General features: G+C 38.1%; 1 protein-coding gene across 2 annotated transcripts in view; it reads right to left on the minus strand.

Moving 5' to 3' along the window:
* PTPN21 (protein tyrosine phosphatase non-receptor type 21) overlaps positions 1 to 17,854 on the minus strand; it is a 79,736-nt gene that overhangs the window by 49,627 nt on the left and 12,255 nt on the right. The gene's annotated exons all lie outside the window — the stretch shown is intronic.

Genomic DNA, 17,854 nt, shown 5'->3' on the forward strand with positions numbered 1-17,854 from the left:
GTCACTGAAGGAGGCAGAAACATACAAGAGAATTTCTATTCTTTTTTTAAAATTATTTTTAATATTTTTTATTTATTTTTGAGAGAGAGAGACAGAGCACAAGCTGGGGAGAGGCAGAGAGAGAGGGAGACACAGAATGCGAAGCAGCTCCAGGCTCTGAGCTGTCAGCACCACTAACATCGGGCTCGAACCCGTGAACCACAAGATCATGTTCTGAGCTAAAGTCAGACACTGAACCGAGCCACCCAGGCTCCCTCTATTCTCCTAATTGCTCTCATCTATGACCTGGGACCAAGTGAGAACAGACTCCTATGGCTTCCCTTCTCAAAAAGGGACACCATAGCAAAACCTGAAGAAAAGAACACCTCTTATAGGTATATATATAGACACATGCAGGAAACAAAGGTGAAAAGTCAACTACCCTCGCAGACTATTTCTTGAACTATGCACAGAAAAATGCATTCATGGCCTAGACATCAGAATGTAGCAGGGGCTACACAATTTTACAGATTTTTTTAACAAAAAAAACTCATGTGCTGAAAAAAATGTTTAGGTTTAAAATTATCAAAATACTAAATTTATCATAATATTTTACAAGTATAATGGGTTATATCGAGAAGAATTCTGACTACATAGTGTTAGTCCAACTTTTCACCACTCTGGAATTTGGCTTCTATACATAAATTATTTATATAAATATTGTAAATTTATTTGCCCCCTAAAGTTTATTAGATACAAATTTAAAGCAATTGTAATGCTCTGGAGGTAAATTGTCTCTCTCTCTCTCTCTTTCCCTGACTCACACACACGCACACACACACGTGCGCGTGCACAAAAATCTATACCTAAACCAATAAGACAACTTAAGTATATTGCTTGAAGGTTTAAAAAAATGCCCAGATATTAGCATTTAAATCTCACTTGCTTGTGCAATGAAACTGTTCAGGGAAATCAATACCAGCTATGGGCTTGGTCAACCTGAGAGATTATTAATGCATGTAGGCGTTGAAATGACAGCCTCGGGCCACTACTAACGTTTACCTTAAAATCAGTTTACAGATCAAGGCAACTGGAAAAATTCCCTGCTTTGTTCTAGGCTCTAGAGCAACATGTAGAACAGAACTTTCTATGATGATGTAAATGTTCTATCTCCAATATAGCAGTCACTAGCTGCATGTGAGCTATAGGGCACCTGGAATGTGGTTAGTGCACCAAGAAACTAAATTTTTAATGTTATTTAATTTTAACTGACTTAAACAGCTGTCAGCATCCAGTGGCACTGTATTGGCAAATACCACCAGCCTATTTCTTTAACTTGCAATCATCAGTTCAAATTTAAAAAATGAATTTTTAATTTATAGGGAAAAAAGAACTATACAAACATGCCCTTGATATTCATTTTATCTTACAATTTGTTACAAGGGAAGGATGTATACCTTTAAAATGAATCTATTAATCAAGTAAACTCAACAAAAGTGAGGAATGTGTCCATTTCCCATTTATATCAAAACAGCTAGAATAGTGCAGGAATTCAATATATTTTGTTGAAAGAATGCTCTCTTGCTTCTTTGTTGCCACCCAAGCCATCACATATGAATGAAATATCTTGAACATTTACTATGTGCCAGGTTCTGTCCCAAGAACTATAATAATATCATAGATTGAATCACTACCATTATCTTATGAAGCAGATAACTGTGTGTGAAATTGTAAAGCCAGTGTTTGTCAAGGTATCTGTGGATCACTTCTACCAGAATTACCTGGAGAGCTTCTTGAGCTATTAAACTCCCAGTAATTCCTGTGCCTTGATCAAGTGTGAAAACCACTGTATGAGACCACACTGCCCCTCCAGCATTATGCAGGAGATAATGTATGAACAACCTATCCTTGAAAAGCCGCATAGAAATCACAGTTTTGAAAATCCAAACACACTTTAATATAGAAGCAAGTCTGAGTCTTATTGTGAATTATTTTCTGAAGTTATAATTATGTTTATAAAATGAATTACATGTTGTCTTTAAGGATAGAATATCACATTTATAGAAAACAGTATTATTCCTTATTTCTTTTGAGCTGCAACAAACAGAAAAGAAAAATCTCATTTAACAGAAAGAAATTGATGCTTAAAATCTGAAGTCCTGGGTCTAATTTCTAACACTCACTTGCTAACTGGGAAGTGGAAAAGTCAATCAGACCAATTCTGTTTTCTCAAATGTAAAAGAAGGTAATCATAAGTGTAATACCTCCTTCACACCTCCATCATGAGGACTGAGTGCAAAACTTAAATCAATGCATTTTGCCACTAGAAAACTACTATATTTTTAAAAGATTATTTAATAAGGGCGCCTGGGTGGCTCAGCAGGTTAAGCATCCAACTCTTGATTTAGGCTCAGGTCAAGATCTCAGGGTTCCTGAGTTCAAGCCCCACGTCAGACTCTGCTGACAGTGGGAGCCTGCTTGGGATTCTTTGTCCCTCCCTCTCTGCCCCTCCCCCGCTCATGTGCTAGTGCCCCTTCTCTCCCTCAAAACAAATAAACTTAAAAAAAAAAAGATTATTTTGTTTCACCCACTTTGCTAAACACCAGTAAAATCAATTATATACGCCCTCCCAAAATAATTTTCTAATTTTTTATACTTACATGGACCGATTACAACACATTTTGTTAAATGTATTTACGTTTTATGTTTTATCCTTTTTTTTTTTTTAATGTTTATTTACTTTTGAGAGAGACAGAGAGACAGAGCATGACCAGGAGAGGGGCAGAGAGAGAGGGAGACACAGAATCCGAAGCAGGCTCCAGGCTCTGAGCTGTTAGCACAGAGCCCCATGCGAGGCTCAAACCCAGGAACCGTGAGATCATGACCTGAGCCAAAGTTGGACACCCAACTGAGTCACCCAGGCACCCCCGTTTTATGTTTTTATCTTAGAACTGGACTGAATGTACCATGTTTGGTCTGTAAAACATACAACTGCTATGCACTTAATTCCACAAATACTTATTTTTTGCCATAAACCAGAAAGCTGGGCACCCTTTAGGATCTAAAACTATTTGGGTCATAACAGTATATCACTTTTAACCCGAATTAAAAGGACTTAAAAATACTTGTTGTATATATTACTTTTCCCTTTAAATATAGTTGGACTTGAATGCTCCAAACACAAATATTTAAATAGTTATAAAACTACAGGCTTACTATTAGGGGCACCTAGCTGGCTCAGTTGGTAGAGCATGCAACTCTTGATCTTGGAATCATGAATTCAAGCCCCACGTTAGGCATGGAGCCTACTTAAAAAAAAACCAAAAAACAAAAAACAACACAATAGGTTTATATAATTTGTGGTTGTACTTTGTGAACTTATGATATAATTAAAAGAAAAAACATGAATAATCTGCTAGCATTCTAAAAAAGGTACATTCTAAAAGAAATAAAATAATTCTTAAAATGTGCTGTTTATTTTAGCAATGCATTTATTACTCTTGCCATATAGATAGAAAATCAAATAAGAAGAGAAATACATTTATAAAATTGCACCATTATTAGTTTTTTATATATCTTATAAAGGAGAAGCAAGGAGTTTAATTGTGCAAACAGCTGAAAATAATAGATATAGCAAATTACTTGCTGATTAGCTATTATATTTGTAGGAGAGCCTACGATTTTGGACATTTGAACATTAACTGATTATATGCTTTCATACTTGCCCCTGTGTTCAAGTTCTACCTTATGAAGTCGTTAAGCCTAGCCAAATTCAAATTTATATCTTGTTAAATACTTCCAAGGAGGCATTGTATTTCTAAAATTGCAGCTAGAAGTGTTTACATACATGTGGGTAACTAAAATCTCCTAACACCATAATCTTTAGATTCAATGCTTCCTTAGAATTTATACACATACATAATGAAATAACAACATCTGACCGCATAGGATTTTATAAATATAAATGGGTCTTTTCTCTAAGATGGATAGGTAGAGTTTGAACAACAAAATGTTGTAGTTCACTTCTTATCAGGTAGAGAATTTTCCGTGTAAGTCCATTTTGGAGGCTTTGTCTTAGATAATAATCTCAAGCATTTGGATAATTAGCTTTCCAAAATAATTCAAAATCCATCCAAAACACAAAGTGTGGTGGAGGGGAAGGATCAAAGAAGACAACACTCCTTACCTCATCTATAGGCCAGCATTATCCGGATACCCAAGCCAAAGACACCATCAGAAAACTACAGACCAATAGCTTTTATAAATACAGATGCAAAAATCTTCAACAAAATACTAGTGAACTGAATCCAACAGCATATTAAAGGAATCATACCCCATGACCAACTAAGTGGGATTTATCCCAGAAATGCAAGAGTAGTTCAACATACAAAAAAATCAATGTAACATACTATTAACATGAAGGGAAAATACATAATCATCTAAAGTGACACAGAAAAAGCATTGGACAAGATTCAACACCCTCTCCCAGTAAAAATACTAAGAAAACTAAGAATACAAAAGAACTTCTCAACATCAAAAGCATTTGTGAAGAACCCACAGCTAACATATTCAACAGTGAAAGACTGAAAGCTTGCCCCCTAAGATCAGGCAGGAACAAAATACATACGCCCATGTTCACCACTGCTATCCAACACTGCACTGGAAATTCTAGCCAGAGCTATTAGGTAAGAAAATGAAATAAAGGCATCCAAAACAGGTAGAAAGAAAAATATCTCTGTGTAAACAAGACATGATCCTATACATTTTTTAAAAATCCCCAAAGTACCCCTACAAAAAAGAAAAAATTCAGAGCTAATAAACTCAGCAAAGTTCTAAGTATAAGATCAATATGCACAGATCAGTATGGATTCTAACACATCAGGAATGGAAACTTCAAAAGGGAATTAAAATACAATTTCATTTATAATAGCATCCAAAAGAATAAAAAATTCAGAAATAAACTTAACCAAGGAGGTGGAAAAACTTGTATTCTGAACAAAGAAAACACTGCTGAAATAAATCATTAACTATTTTTCTTTTTTTAAAATAGGCTCTATGCCTAACGTGGGGCCTGAACTCATGACCCTGAGGCCAAGAGTTGCATGCTCTACGGACTGAGCCACCCAGGCACCCCTTTTAAAGATTTTATTTTATTTTATATTTATTTTTGAAAGAGAGAGAGACAGCCAGAGCCAGAGAGACAGAGCATGAGTGGGGGAGGGGCAGAGAGAGAGGGAGACACAGATTCTGAAGCAGGTTCCAGATTTGAGCTATGAGCACAGAGCCTGAAGTAGGACTTGAACTCATGAACCGTGAGATCATGACCTGAGCTGAACGCTTAACCAACAAAGCCACTCAGGCGCCCTAAAGATATTATTTTTAAGTAATCTCTACTCCCAATGTGGGGCTCAAATTCATAACCGTGAGATCAAGAGTTGCATGCTCTACTGACTGAGCCAGCCAGGCACCCCTTCACTGCTGAAAGAAATTAAATGAAAAGACATCCTGTGTTCATAGATTGGAACACTAAATATTGTAAGATGGCAAGACTACCAAAAGTGATCTACAGATTCAAATGTAATCCCTATCAAAATTTCAATAGCTTTTTTTCACAGAGAAAGCCAATTCTCGAGTTCATATGGAATTACAAAGGGCCTCAAAGAGCCAAAACGATCATGAAAAAGAACAAAGGAGGACTTCCACTTTCTGATTTTAAAACTTACTACAAAAGCTACCTTAATCAAAATAGTGAGGTACTAGTATAAGAGAGAGATATAAATGTCATAAAATTGAATCCAGAAATAAACCCGTGCATCCTTGGTCAACTGGTTTTCAACAAGTAACAAGACCATTCAGTGAAGAACAGTCTCTTCAACAAATGGTTCTAAGACAACTGAAGATCAACAGGCAAAAGAATGAAATTAGACCCCTACTTCACACAATATATAAAAATTTCTCAAACTGAATCAACAAACTAAATATAAGAAATTCTTCAGAATTTCTTTAGAAGAAAACAGACATAAATCTTCATGACTTTGAATTTGGAAATGGATTCTTAGGTATGACACAAAAAGCATGAACAACAAAGGAAAAAAAGATAAATTTGACTTTATCAAAATTTAAAACTGTGTATATCAAAGGACCAAATCAATAAAGGAAAAAGACAACTATAGAATAGAAAAAAATAGGGGCGCCTGGGTGGCTCAGTTGGCTAAGCATCCAGCTTCGGCTCAGGTCATGATCTCACAGTTCATGCGTTTGGAGTCCCCCATCAGGGTCTGTGCTGACAGCTGGGAGCCTAAAGCCTGCTTCAGATTCTGTGTCTCTCTTTCTCTCTGCCCCTCACCCACTCACGCTCTGTCTCTCTCCTAAAAATAAATAAACATTAAAAATAAAAAGAATAGAAGAAAATATTTGCAAATCATGTATCTGATAAGGATCTAGTATCTGAATATATGAACAACTGTTACACAACATTAAAAAGACAGACAACTCAATTAAAAAATAGGCAAAGGGGGGCGCCTGGGTGGCGCAGTCGGTTAAGTGTCTGACTTCAGCCAGGTCACAATCTCGCGGTCTGTGAGTTTGAGCCCCGCGTCAGGCTCTGGGCTGATGGCTCAGAGCCTGGAGCCTGTTTCCGATTCTGTGTCTCCCTCTCTCTGCCTCTCCCCCGTTCATGCTCTGTCTCTCTCTGTCCCAAAAATAAATAAACGTTGAAAAAAAAAAATTCTTAAAAAAAAAAAATAGGCAAAGGACTTGAAGATACTTCTCTAAAGAACATATACAAATAGCCAATAAGCACATGCAAAGATGCTCAACATTATTAGTTATTGGAGAAATGCAAGTCATAACTGCAATAAGATACTACTTCACACCCATTAGGCTGGCTATAATTTTAAAAATAAAAAATAAAAAGCACTGATGAGAATGTGGAGAAATTGGAACCCTCAGACATTGCGAGTGGGAATGTAAGATGGCTCAGTCACTATGGAAAACAGTTTGGCAATTCCTCAAAAGTTAAACATACAATCATCATATGACCCAGCAATCCCACTCCTAGATATATACCCAAATGAAAACAGGTACATGTATATTCGTACCAGCAATATTTGCAATAGCCAAAAGGTAGAAACAATCCAACCATCCACCAGTAGATGAAAGCACAGACAAACTGTGGAACAGACACACAATGGAATATTACTCAGCCATAAAAAATGAAGTAGATGCATACTACAATACGAATGAACCTCAAAAACAGGTTAAGTGAATGAAGTCAGGCATAAAAGGTCCCATATTGTATGATTCCATTTATTTATTTTTAAAGATGTAGCCTTGTTTTCTGTTTTTTAAAGTAAACTCTACTCCCAACATGGGGCTTGAACTCACAACCTCAAGAATCACATGCTCTACCAACTGAGCCAGCCAGGCACCCCATTGTAGGATTCCACTTAAATGAAATATCCAGAATAGATCCACGGTGACAGAAAATAAACTGGTGGTTGGTGGAGAGGGAGGGAAGTAACTGCTTAGTAAGTACAGCATTTCCTTCTAGGATAATGAAAATGTTTTGGAACTAGATACAGGTGCTGTTGTGAATATACTAAATGTCACCAAATTGTTTACTTTAAGGCGGTTAATTTTTTGTTATGTGAATTTCATTTCAAAAAAGTTTTTTTTTAAAAATCAGAAATATTCATAATTAAAATCAGAATTTTTTCTTAATGTTTTACTTATTTTTGAGAGAGAGACGGGGAGGGAGGAAAGCGGGCAGAGAGAGGGGGATAGAGGATCCGAAGCAGGCTCTGCACTGAGAGCAGCAAGTCCAATGCGGGGCTTGAACTCACGAACTGTGAGATCATGACCTGACCAAAGTTGGACACTCAACTAACTGAGCCACCCAGGCACCCCTTAAGTACAGAATTAAAAAATTCTACTTTTCAAATGTTTATCAAGTTCATTTCATTTGAAAAAGCCTAAGGAAAAAAAGAGCCGGAAATAGATGAATCTAGCCATGAGTTAATATTTTCTATTTCCCAATACATATACTTAGATCAAGATTCTGTACAGTTGGACAATACTCAGAAATCTCAACTACTAGAACATAAGTGAATAACATAGAATAGGCAAAAATGTGTTTGTGTAATGAAAAATATATGTCGAAGTCACAATTTTAAAGTCTATGTCCCGACAAAGAAGAAATTTCTTCTGTCTCTTTTATGGACTTTTTTTTCACTTTTTTAAAAGTTTATTTAAGTAATCTCTACACCCAATGTGGGTGCTTAAACTCACAACCCTGAGATTAAGAGTAGCACACTCCTCGTCTGAGCTAGTCAGGCACCCCTGAACTTTTTCTCCTTACTTCATGAATATTTTTAATGAGTTAAGTGAATTGGTTATCCAATTCAAACTAGGTTAAAAGATGTCAAATTAAAGGGAAAACAGCTTGGGGCACCTGGGTGGCTCAGTCAGTTAAATGTCAGACCACGGATTTCAGCTCAGGTCATGATCTCACGGTTTGTGAGACTGAGCCCTGTGTCAGGCTCTGTGCCAACAGTGCAGAGCCTGCTTGGGATTCTCTCTTTCTCCCTCCCTCCCTCCCTCTGTCCCTTTCCCACTCACATTCTTTCTCTCAAAATAAACAAACAAACAAACAAAAACAAAGGAAAAAGGAAAGGCTTATTAAATAGCATGTTAGAAGCAGCAGGAAATGATGGGTAACACTTTTTCCAGCAAGAGAGAACACATATATACCAAGAAAAAACCCTTTAAAAAGAAGCTATAAAGAATTACAAAAACACTGTAGTCTAGAGTTATTTATCAAAGGAACAAATAACTCTTAAACACTAGTCATATATTTAATCACAACGACTGGTGTTCGTTTGTTTAAGACGAATAGAGAAGTTTATAAATCCTTCCAGAGACTGGCATTAAAAACAGTTGTTCGGACAAAAGAATACATTTTGGTTATTAGACAAAGTTATGAAGACTACTTCATTTCCCCAAAGTGATTAGAAACATAACTTATTGTATGTACAACTTCACATTACTTTAGCCAATTTAATTGCTGTTTCATTACTTCACTTGTAGGTTCAATCACATTTCTCAAAGCCATGAAAGAGATTTCAACTTTTGCCATTTTGGTACCTGCTGTAATTTTGAGGTTTTCTCTAGGGGGCCATGCGTGGAATTCTGATAGTGATCACTAGCTCGGGGTAGTCTAAAGAGGACTAGACTGAAGTCACAAGGCTCCACCTCTGAGTCCTGACTCCGCCACTCATCAGCTCCGGACTAAGTCACTTCCTCACAGAGTCTGTTTCTTCATAGGGAAAATAACATGTACCCTGCCTTCTTCACAGAGTTGTGGTGAACTTTGTTAAGTTATCACTGTGCTGATAAAACTTAAAAGCACTCTTGTTATATTCGCCCTGAGTATGTAAACTTGGCAGATAGGATCTCTTCAGGTGTGCCTGAGAAAATAGAATGAAACTTACTTGAATCAAGCATCCTTCTTCCTTGAAAATATGCCTGGCCAAATTTCTTCCTTTATTTAAAGTTAGGATACACTAGAACCTTATTTAGAAAGAAAGAAATATAAAAACCTTGGTACAGACAGGCCCCATGTGCCCTAAATTTAAACTGTTACTACCAGTCATTTCTTGGTCTGGGAGATTTTCCCAGAATCATGTGTCTTTTCTTTTTTTCTCCCCCATGTGTCTTCTTTTGAGTCCAAATCTTCTGGGTTATGCATGTCCTGTCTTATTTATAGGCTTGGTTAATTGTAATAAAAATTTCCTCACAACCTGGCCTTTAATTATTGGCTTTTGGTTCCTGCCTCCCACTGCTCCTTATCTAACTTCCCAGTACCTTTCCCGATAAGAAACTACCTCCATGTGGATTCTCTTTCTCCGAGGCTCTGTCTACTCTCACTGCTGACGCAGCAAGTTGACCTGACCTGTGGGAAACTCATTCCAGTAAATAAGCCTCTAAACCACTGAATCTTCTGGCATCCTCTAGATCAATGCTCGATTATCACCAAATACATTTTTGTGAGACTTCTCCCACTGTCAGACATTTTTACACTCTCTTTCCTATTTTGTTCTGAACACGTCAGTAGTTTTCATAAAGTTATTTGATAATTTCTCCATAGCTGTTTAGAATTTTTCACAGCTCCTCCACTAAAATGGTACAGATAATTGTGCCTGCTATGTAAACTACATTAAAAACAAAAGTTACACTTACAAAACTTTGCCTTTTCAGACACAATATGGCTGACTTCCTTTAAATGAACTAAGGTGATTTGTTAATTAAGCTTTTTGTTCAGAGGAAAAGACAGTTGACGAATTTTTGAGCTAGGGGGGCACCTGGGTGGCTCAGTTGGTTAGGCATCCAGTTCCTGATTTCAGCTCAGGTCATGATCTCATGGTTCAGGGATTCTCTCTCTCCCTCTCTCTGCCCGTTCTCTTAGGTCTCTCTTTCTCAAAATAAATAAATAAAACTCAAAAAAAAACCAAACTTTTTTTGAGCTTGGGTGAAAAGTGTCCCCCAAATCACAGTCATCTAAAGCTATAATAGCTCACAGAGCTATTATAAGCAGGTCCACATCTTGTCAGAATGTAAACCCTTTCCTAATCCCCAAGTCATTTCTTGTCTAATTATTTCAAGAGTCTTTTAGTTGTACTATTTTTAAAACAGAGCAAAGGGACACACGATTTAGCTGGAGGGTTTTCTAAGCCACTGATGCACTGAGTTTGATAAAAGTTAATCCCATATAAAATTGCAACTATAATTTTATCCTGATGCTTTTCTTAGACGAAGCAGAAGTCAGAAGACTTTTCATCAGGAAAGTGATGAGAGGAGATTGCTCTCTAGATAAAGCCTATCCGAGGCAGAGATCATCTAACAAGGGTAGTTAACAGGTATTAACCTAATTCAAGCGTGGAGCTTACCTCTCCACTGAGTGTCCCATAAATAATGAAGCATTGTATCTCTTCCTTTTGACAGATAGTATGGTAGTCACAGTACCTCAAGCAGACAGTGTTTTTTCCCTTGTCGATTTAATTTTGATCCATTTTCTTCTGTCCTTGGTCAAATAATATATTATCTATTTTATAATCAAGGTGATAACACACAGTATCACTATACTCTATCTAGCACACATGAGGACTAAGAAAACAGCATTCAAAAGTACATTTTGATCTTCTAAATACACTCACATTTTTATTAAACTGAAGTCCAAGTAACTGAACTCCTCAAATGGCCAGATTTTTGTTGCTGTTGTTGTAGCATTAAACTTTTAGGAAAAGAGTCAAATGATCAGTCAATTTAAGGGATATATTGAAAGAAAGTCCAAGGCATGAACTGGGGTCACTATTTACAGATGACTGCTGATAACTTTTCTTTTAAAGAAAAAAAAATTTTTTTTAATGTTTATTTTTGAGAAAGAGTGTGAGCGAGAGAGGTGCAGAAAAAGAAAGAGACAGAGGGGCGCCTGGGTGGCTCCGTCGGTTGAGCGTCCGACTTCGGCTCAGGTCATGATCTCAAGGTTCGTGAGTTCAAGCCCTGCGTTGGGCTCTGTGCTGACAGCTCAGAACCTGGAGCCTGTTTCAGATTCTGTGTCTCCCTCTCTCTCTCTGACCCTCCCCGGTTCATGCTCTGTCTCTCTCTGTCTCAAAAATAAATAAACGTTAAAAAAAAAAAATTAAAAAAAAAAGACAGATAGATAGATAGACAGACAGACAGACAGACAGACACAGAATCCAAAGCAGGCTCCAGGCTCTGAGCTGTCAGCACAGAGCCTGACACAGGACTAAAACCCAGAACTGTGAAATCATGACCTGAGTCAAAGTTGGACGCTTTCCCGACTGAGCCCCCCAGGAACCCCTGATAACTTTTCTATTTACTATCCTGGACAATAAGATGCTATGAAGAATACAATGATCCCCAAACACAGTAAGATCACTATACTGTGAGGGTGCCTGGGTGGCTCAGTCAGAAGAGCATGAGACTCAATCTTAGGATCCTGAGTTTAAGCCTCACGTTGGGTGTAGAGATTACTGAAAATAAACAAACTTAAAATATATATATACTTTACTTTCTAAGAAAAATGGACTACCTACTGTCTTAGAAAGATTCATCTAGGGGCGCCTGGGTGGCTCAGTCGGTTGAGCATCCAACTTTGGCTCAGGTCATGATCTCCTGGTTTGTGAGCTTAAGCCCCACATGGGGCTCTCTGCTGACAGCTCCGAGCCTGGAGCCTGCTTCTGATTCTGTGTCCCCCTCTCCCTCTGCCCTTCCCCCGCTCGCACTCTGTCTCTCTCTGCCTCTCAAAAATAAAGAAACGTAATAAAAAAAGTTTCTTTAAAAAGAAAGACTCTGTGTCAGACACTGTGGTGGGAACAAAAGAATATAATTCCTGCCCTCATGTAGCTTACATTCTGGTAGGGGGAGAAAGACAAGTAAAATATAGGGAGGCCAGATACTGATAAGGGCTATGGAGAAAGATACTCAATTATAAGATTAAAACAATTATCAACATGTCTTTAGAGTAAACTATGATTAAATAGGAATTTTTAGCATACACAAAATTTTACTACCTAAGAATGACAGAAATAACTGAGATGTCACTGTACACAGTTTCAACAGAGGCAAAGCTGGTGTGCTCTATTTTATACTAGTACATAAAAGGTCATTTTGTTTAGAACCCACATAACTGAGGGTGAACCAGAGCCTATCATTCCTCAATTATTTTAGTTAACCAGTTTGTTTTGTTATATTACAGGACTATTTCTTGTATCTCATTCCAACAAATGAACTAGATCAATTTTCTCTTTCTAAATTTGGGATTTCTGAGGCATATTAACTTAATTCACAAATGCCTATGTTTTAGGGCAATTGATAAATACTAGCTCTTCTCTTTTTATTGACAAGGGGGTTAAAAGACTAACTTGGCTCAGATTCTAGTGTGTGTATGTATATATGTATATAAATTAATTCCCAGGGAAAAATGTTTTTAATATTTTCCTGAATTCCTCTTAATTATTTCTTCTATCTTGCCACAGACAGTGAGTAGTGCGAGCAGTATTTTTAGAAGTTGTAACAGTGCAACATAAAAGCAAAAAGAACAGAAATGAGCATATTTATGAAGAGCTGTTTATTTTTCTGACACTCATTTTTGTCAGATTGAAATTATAATTGTTTCCTGTTACCTAGATATGGTTGTGATGTGGGGAGAGGGGAGCCATGGAGAGATAAAGGGAATTAACTTTTAGAACTACAAATGAATATGAGCCTGAATATATTTTAACAAAGAATTGAGTTAATGTTAATTTCTATTACCTGAAAGAATGTTATCCAAGTATTTTCCACTGCCTTAAAAAAAAAAAAAACAACAACAACAGTTCCACTGTTCTTAAATTAATACTACCATGAAAGATCTGAAGATTATAAAATCAAGAAAATTGCTTTTGTGGTTAAAATCCTGAACAGACACACATGAAGAAACTCCCTGACTTCTGTTATTAAAAGCTATACTTGTGGGGTGCCTGGATGGCTCAAATGGTTAAGCCTCGGGCTTTGGCTCAGGTCACCATCTCATGGTTCGTGAGTTCAAGCCCCGCACTAAGCTCTCTGCTATCAGCATGGAGTCCACTTCGGATCCTTTGTCTCCCTTTCTCTCTGCCCTCCCCAACTCGTGCTAGCTCACTCTCTCTCTCAAAAATCAAAATAAACATTAAAAAAATACTTAAATAGGGGCGCCTGGGTGGCTCAGTCGATTGAGCGACCAACTTCAGCTCAAGACATGATCTCATGGTTTCTGAGTTCCAGCCCCACGTCGGGCTCTGTGCTGACAGCTCGGAGCCTGGAGCCTGTTTCAGATTCTGTGTCTCCCTCTCTCTCTGCCCCTCCCCCGCTCATGCTGTGTCTCTCTCTGTCTCAGAAATAAATATACATTTAAAAAAAATACTTAATGGGGCTTGGGTGACTCAATCGGTTAAGCATCCGATTTCAGCTCCGGTCATGATCTCCCAGTTTGTAAGTTCAAGCCCCGCACTGGGCCCTGTGCTGACAGCCCAGAGCCTGGAGCCTGCTTCAGATTCTGTGTCTCCCTCTCTCTCTGCCCTTTCCCTGCTCATGCTCTGTCTCTCTCTGTCTCAAAAACAAAACAAAACAAAACAAAAAAACTTAAATAAAAAGCTATGCTTGTTTTCATTAATCAAAGTTTAAAAATCATGATTTCATCATACATGAAATAGTTTTCTCCACATATTTTATGAGGTGGTTTTCTAACTACAACAAATACTTCTTCCATATACACAAATGCTCCAAGAAAAGAGCAAAACTGTTTCCTTTTTTAATATGGAAAAGTGATTTTCCCCTTCTTGATTAATAAGGTTCCCCTTAACAAAGGCCACACTTAAGGGTTTAATAGATTTCCTTTTAAACTATGTTCCTTATTGAAAACCAAGGCACAAAGGGTACCTAACTAAGTAAAGGTGCATAACTCAGAAATATACACTCAATATTTTTAAATTAAGTACCATAATGCCAGTTACATTTTATTCTATATAGTACTATTTTGGGGTGCCTGCGTGGCTCAGCTGGTTAAGTGTCCGACTTTGGCTCAGATCATGAGTTTGAACCCCGAGCCCCACATAGGCTCCATGCTGACATGTCAGTGCACAGCCTGCTTGGGATTCTCTCTCTCCCTCCTTCTCTGCTTCTCCCACACTTGAGCGCGTGCACACGTGTGTTCTCTCACTCGCTCTCTCAAAAATAAATAAACTTAAGGGGCGCCTGGGTGGCGCAGTCGGTTAAGCGTCCGACTTCAGCCAGGTCACGATCTTGCGGTCCGTGAGTTCGAGCCCCGCGTCAGGCTCTGGGCTGATGGCTCAGAGCCTGGAGCCTGTTTCTGATTCCGTGTCCCCCTCTCTCTCTGCCCCTCCCCCGTTCATGCTCTGTCTCTCTCTGTCCCAAAAATAAAATAAACGTTGAAAAAAAAATTTTTTTTAAATAAATAAATAAATAAATAAACTTAAAAACAACAACAACAACATCAACAAGTAAAATGGAGTAACAATTTCCAGTGGCCCTGTCTTCATGCTCACAATTCACAAACAGCAGAATGAAAACACTTTGGTAGTGTGAAATGCTGTAACAGGTGGAAATACACCTACATGCACAGTAGCTAAATTGCAGTGATTCAGCTCCATCAGGAAAGGCAGCAAGCACTTCTATGGGCTCACTGGCTCTACATTTGGTTTGTATGCAGATTTGGACTCTAGAAGCCCCCAAGTTCAACCAACAGCAGTGCAACCAGATATTGCTTTGGAAAATCACTCAGCAGAGAATTCTCCTGGGGGAATTTCATCAGCCTGACACTTCCAACTCTGCCAGGGGATGGGCTCACGAAAGGCTCCTGTCAAACAGCTCTGCCCTCAGTGTTTCAGGCACTCCCGGTGGTGTTTTGCTGGCCTAATTATGACTTGTGTTCCTTCTCAGAATTATCTTTCTGGGCCTGATGTAACTTCAAAAACATATTTTAAGCAAAATAATAAATTGTAGTAATTAAAATAAGCGATAATAAATATCTCAAAAGTACTTAAAACAATCTCCATCAGATCTGGGAGGCTGCACTGTGCCGAGCTGTCCTTAGGGGCATGAACTCCATGGCAGGCCATCTGTCACTTGCCCAAAGTTACAGACTGAGGAGAGAGCTGCCCACCAAAGAAGAGCCAGAAGAACTACTCTGGTTGTGGTTTCTGCCCTGGATCCATGAGCAAGTCACTGAACACCTGTGTTACCCATCTGTGAAATGGAGAGAAGCAGAATAGTGCCTCACTCATAGAACTGCTGAGGATCAAAATAAGCAAAAACATTCAAAGCACTTAGAGGAGTGTCTCACGCATGATAAGTGCTCAAGTCATATTAGCTCCTATTATCACAGTTTTTAAGTCCTCTGGAACAGTATAAAATTTCATACTGCATCTTTAGTATATAGGAAATTCTATACTTGACTATTTCCTTCACTAACAGGATTTCGTCTTTGGCAACTTTTCCTTCTCTTTCTCTCCTTTTAAAATAAGTTATGGTAAAATATCAACACTTGAATTGCTTCTCTTTAGGAAAATGATAAAGGCTCAATAGAAAAGTAGTGTGGTGTGGTGTGGTGTGGTGCGGTGCGGTGCGGTGCGGTGCGGTGCGGTGTGGTGTGGAGGGGAAAACAGTAAACCGAGAGCAAAGACCTGAATATCAGTTGGGGGCTGTCACTGCTAGTTGCCCCAGCCAGAGGCTAAGACTGGAATAGTCTACAGCAAATTCTGCACTCTAGCAGTGGGTGACATACAAGTATTGTATAATTTTAGATACAGTCTTCATTACTGAACATGTTTCATTTTTACGTTATCATACTGTAATAAAGAACTTATGTGTTCTTTTCCTTAAGTTGCCATTCAAACTAGATTTGACTTCAAAATAGGTGCCAGTAGTGAAAATAAAGTCAAATATGTACTGTGTAAATATTATCTGTAAGTGCAAAATACAGGTAAATGAGAACTAAGGTTATTTTCTAGTTTATTCACACCAAACTCTGGAAGAGAAAGGATATTATAATGGCTACCTTAATTCTCAGTAGGGTAGCTCTGAACTTAATTGGCTGATGGTAACACCTCACGTCCTAGTTCTCCAATCCATTTTCTCCTCAATAAATTATTTCAACCAATGTGAATTTAAATGATGAAAAGGAAAATGGAAGTGGCTAACTCTACACCAAAAATCAGAGTTGCCAGTTAAAAAGTATCCTGCATCAGGACCTTGGTCTGGACACTGGCCATCTTTGGTCCACTCTATCACTGAGATGGTGGGAGAAGGAAGAAAGTCAATCACACTTAGGGATAAATCATACATATGTAAAGCATCTGGTACAGTGCTTGGCCTCTAGTCAGCACCCAGTAAATGGCTATCATTCTTACTATCATGTGTTGCCATACCACACATGAAAGAAATAAAATCCTGAGAAGTTGGTTTTCTTGGGTTACATGGGTAGTGACCCAAGGGATTTAAACCCAAGTTCCTTTGGCACCAAAACTCTACCTTGTTGCCTGTAGAACCCTACTTTGCCACCTGCAGGTGAAACTAATGGTACAAAGTTCAATCCGCCAAAAACTCACCTGACATCGAAATTAATTTGTCAAGTCAAAGTCTGAGCAATATACGTAACTGTAACACAACTGAACAAAGGCAAATTGTGTTTATATTCACAAAGAAAATGAACTGCGGCCAGCCAGCATGAAATTACTTGTACACTTTCTTAGCCTGCTCAGTTAAAGCTCATTCAAAATAACGTAATTACTCTGTCCTATTTACAAACCTGAACACTGCATACATTTTAGTCATCTTATTTGGGCAATCTACTACATAAGGGTGCAGAAACCCTGCATGGAAGAGTTAGTTCTAATACATGTTGCTACTTCTCATAAAGGATTTGTGACACGCATAGTTTCTTCTGGTGAAATTAGCATCAGAAGCTAATTCTTGAGAATTTAGGTTGCCTCTGGATATCCTGTCAGTTCACTAGCAAATAAATAAAGTGACATTTATTCATGAACTAACTGTTTGGAGAGCCAAACAGGAAAGTATTTGCTAAACCAGCATATGGTTAAGAAAGTAACATAAGCTAAGGTCTTATTAATAGAAAAAACCCCCACAGTGTTCAGGTGGGGTGAGTTTCTGATACAAAAAATGAAGTATGGGCTTAACAACTGGCCAGTGAATTTGGTTAATACATAAATAGAAGTATGAGCCATCCACTCATTCGCTGAAAACTTGTCACACCTATGGTTTGGGTGGGCATAAAGGTGCTATCTGGTAAGGAAGACTG

This window comes from Felis catus, chromosome B3 (genome assembly GCF_018350175.1).
Source record: "Felis catus isolate Fca126 chromosome B3, F.catus_Fca126_mat1.0, whole genome shotgun sequence".
NCBI lineage: Eukaryota > Metazoa > Chordata > Mammalia > Carnivora > Felidae > Felis > Felis catus.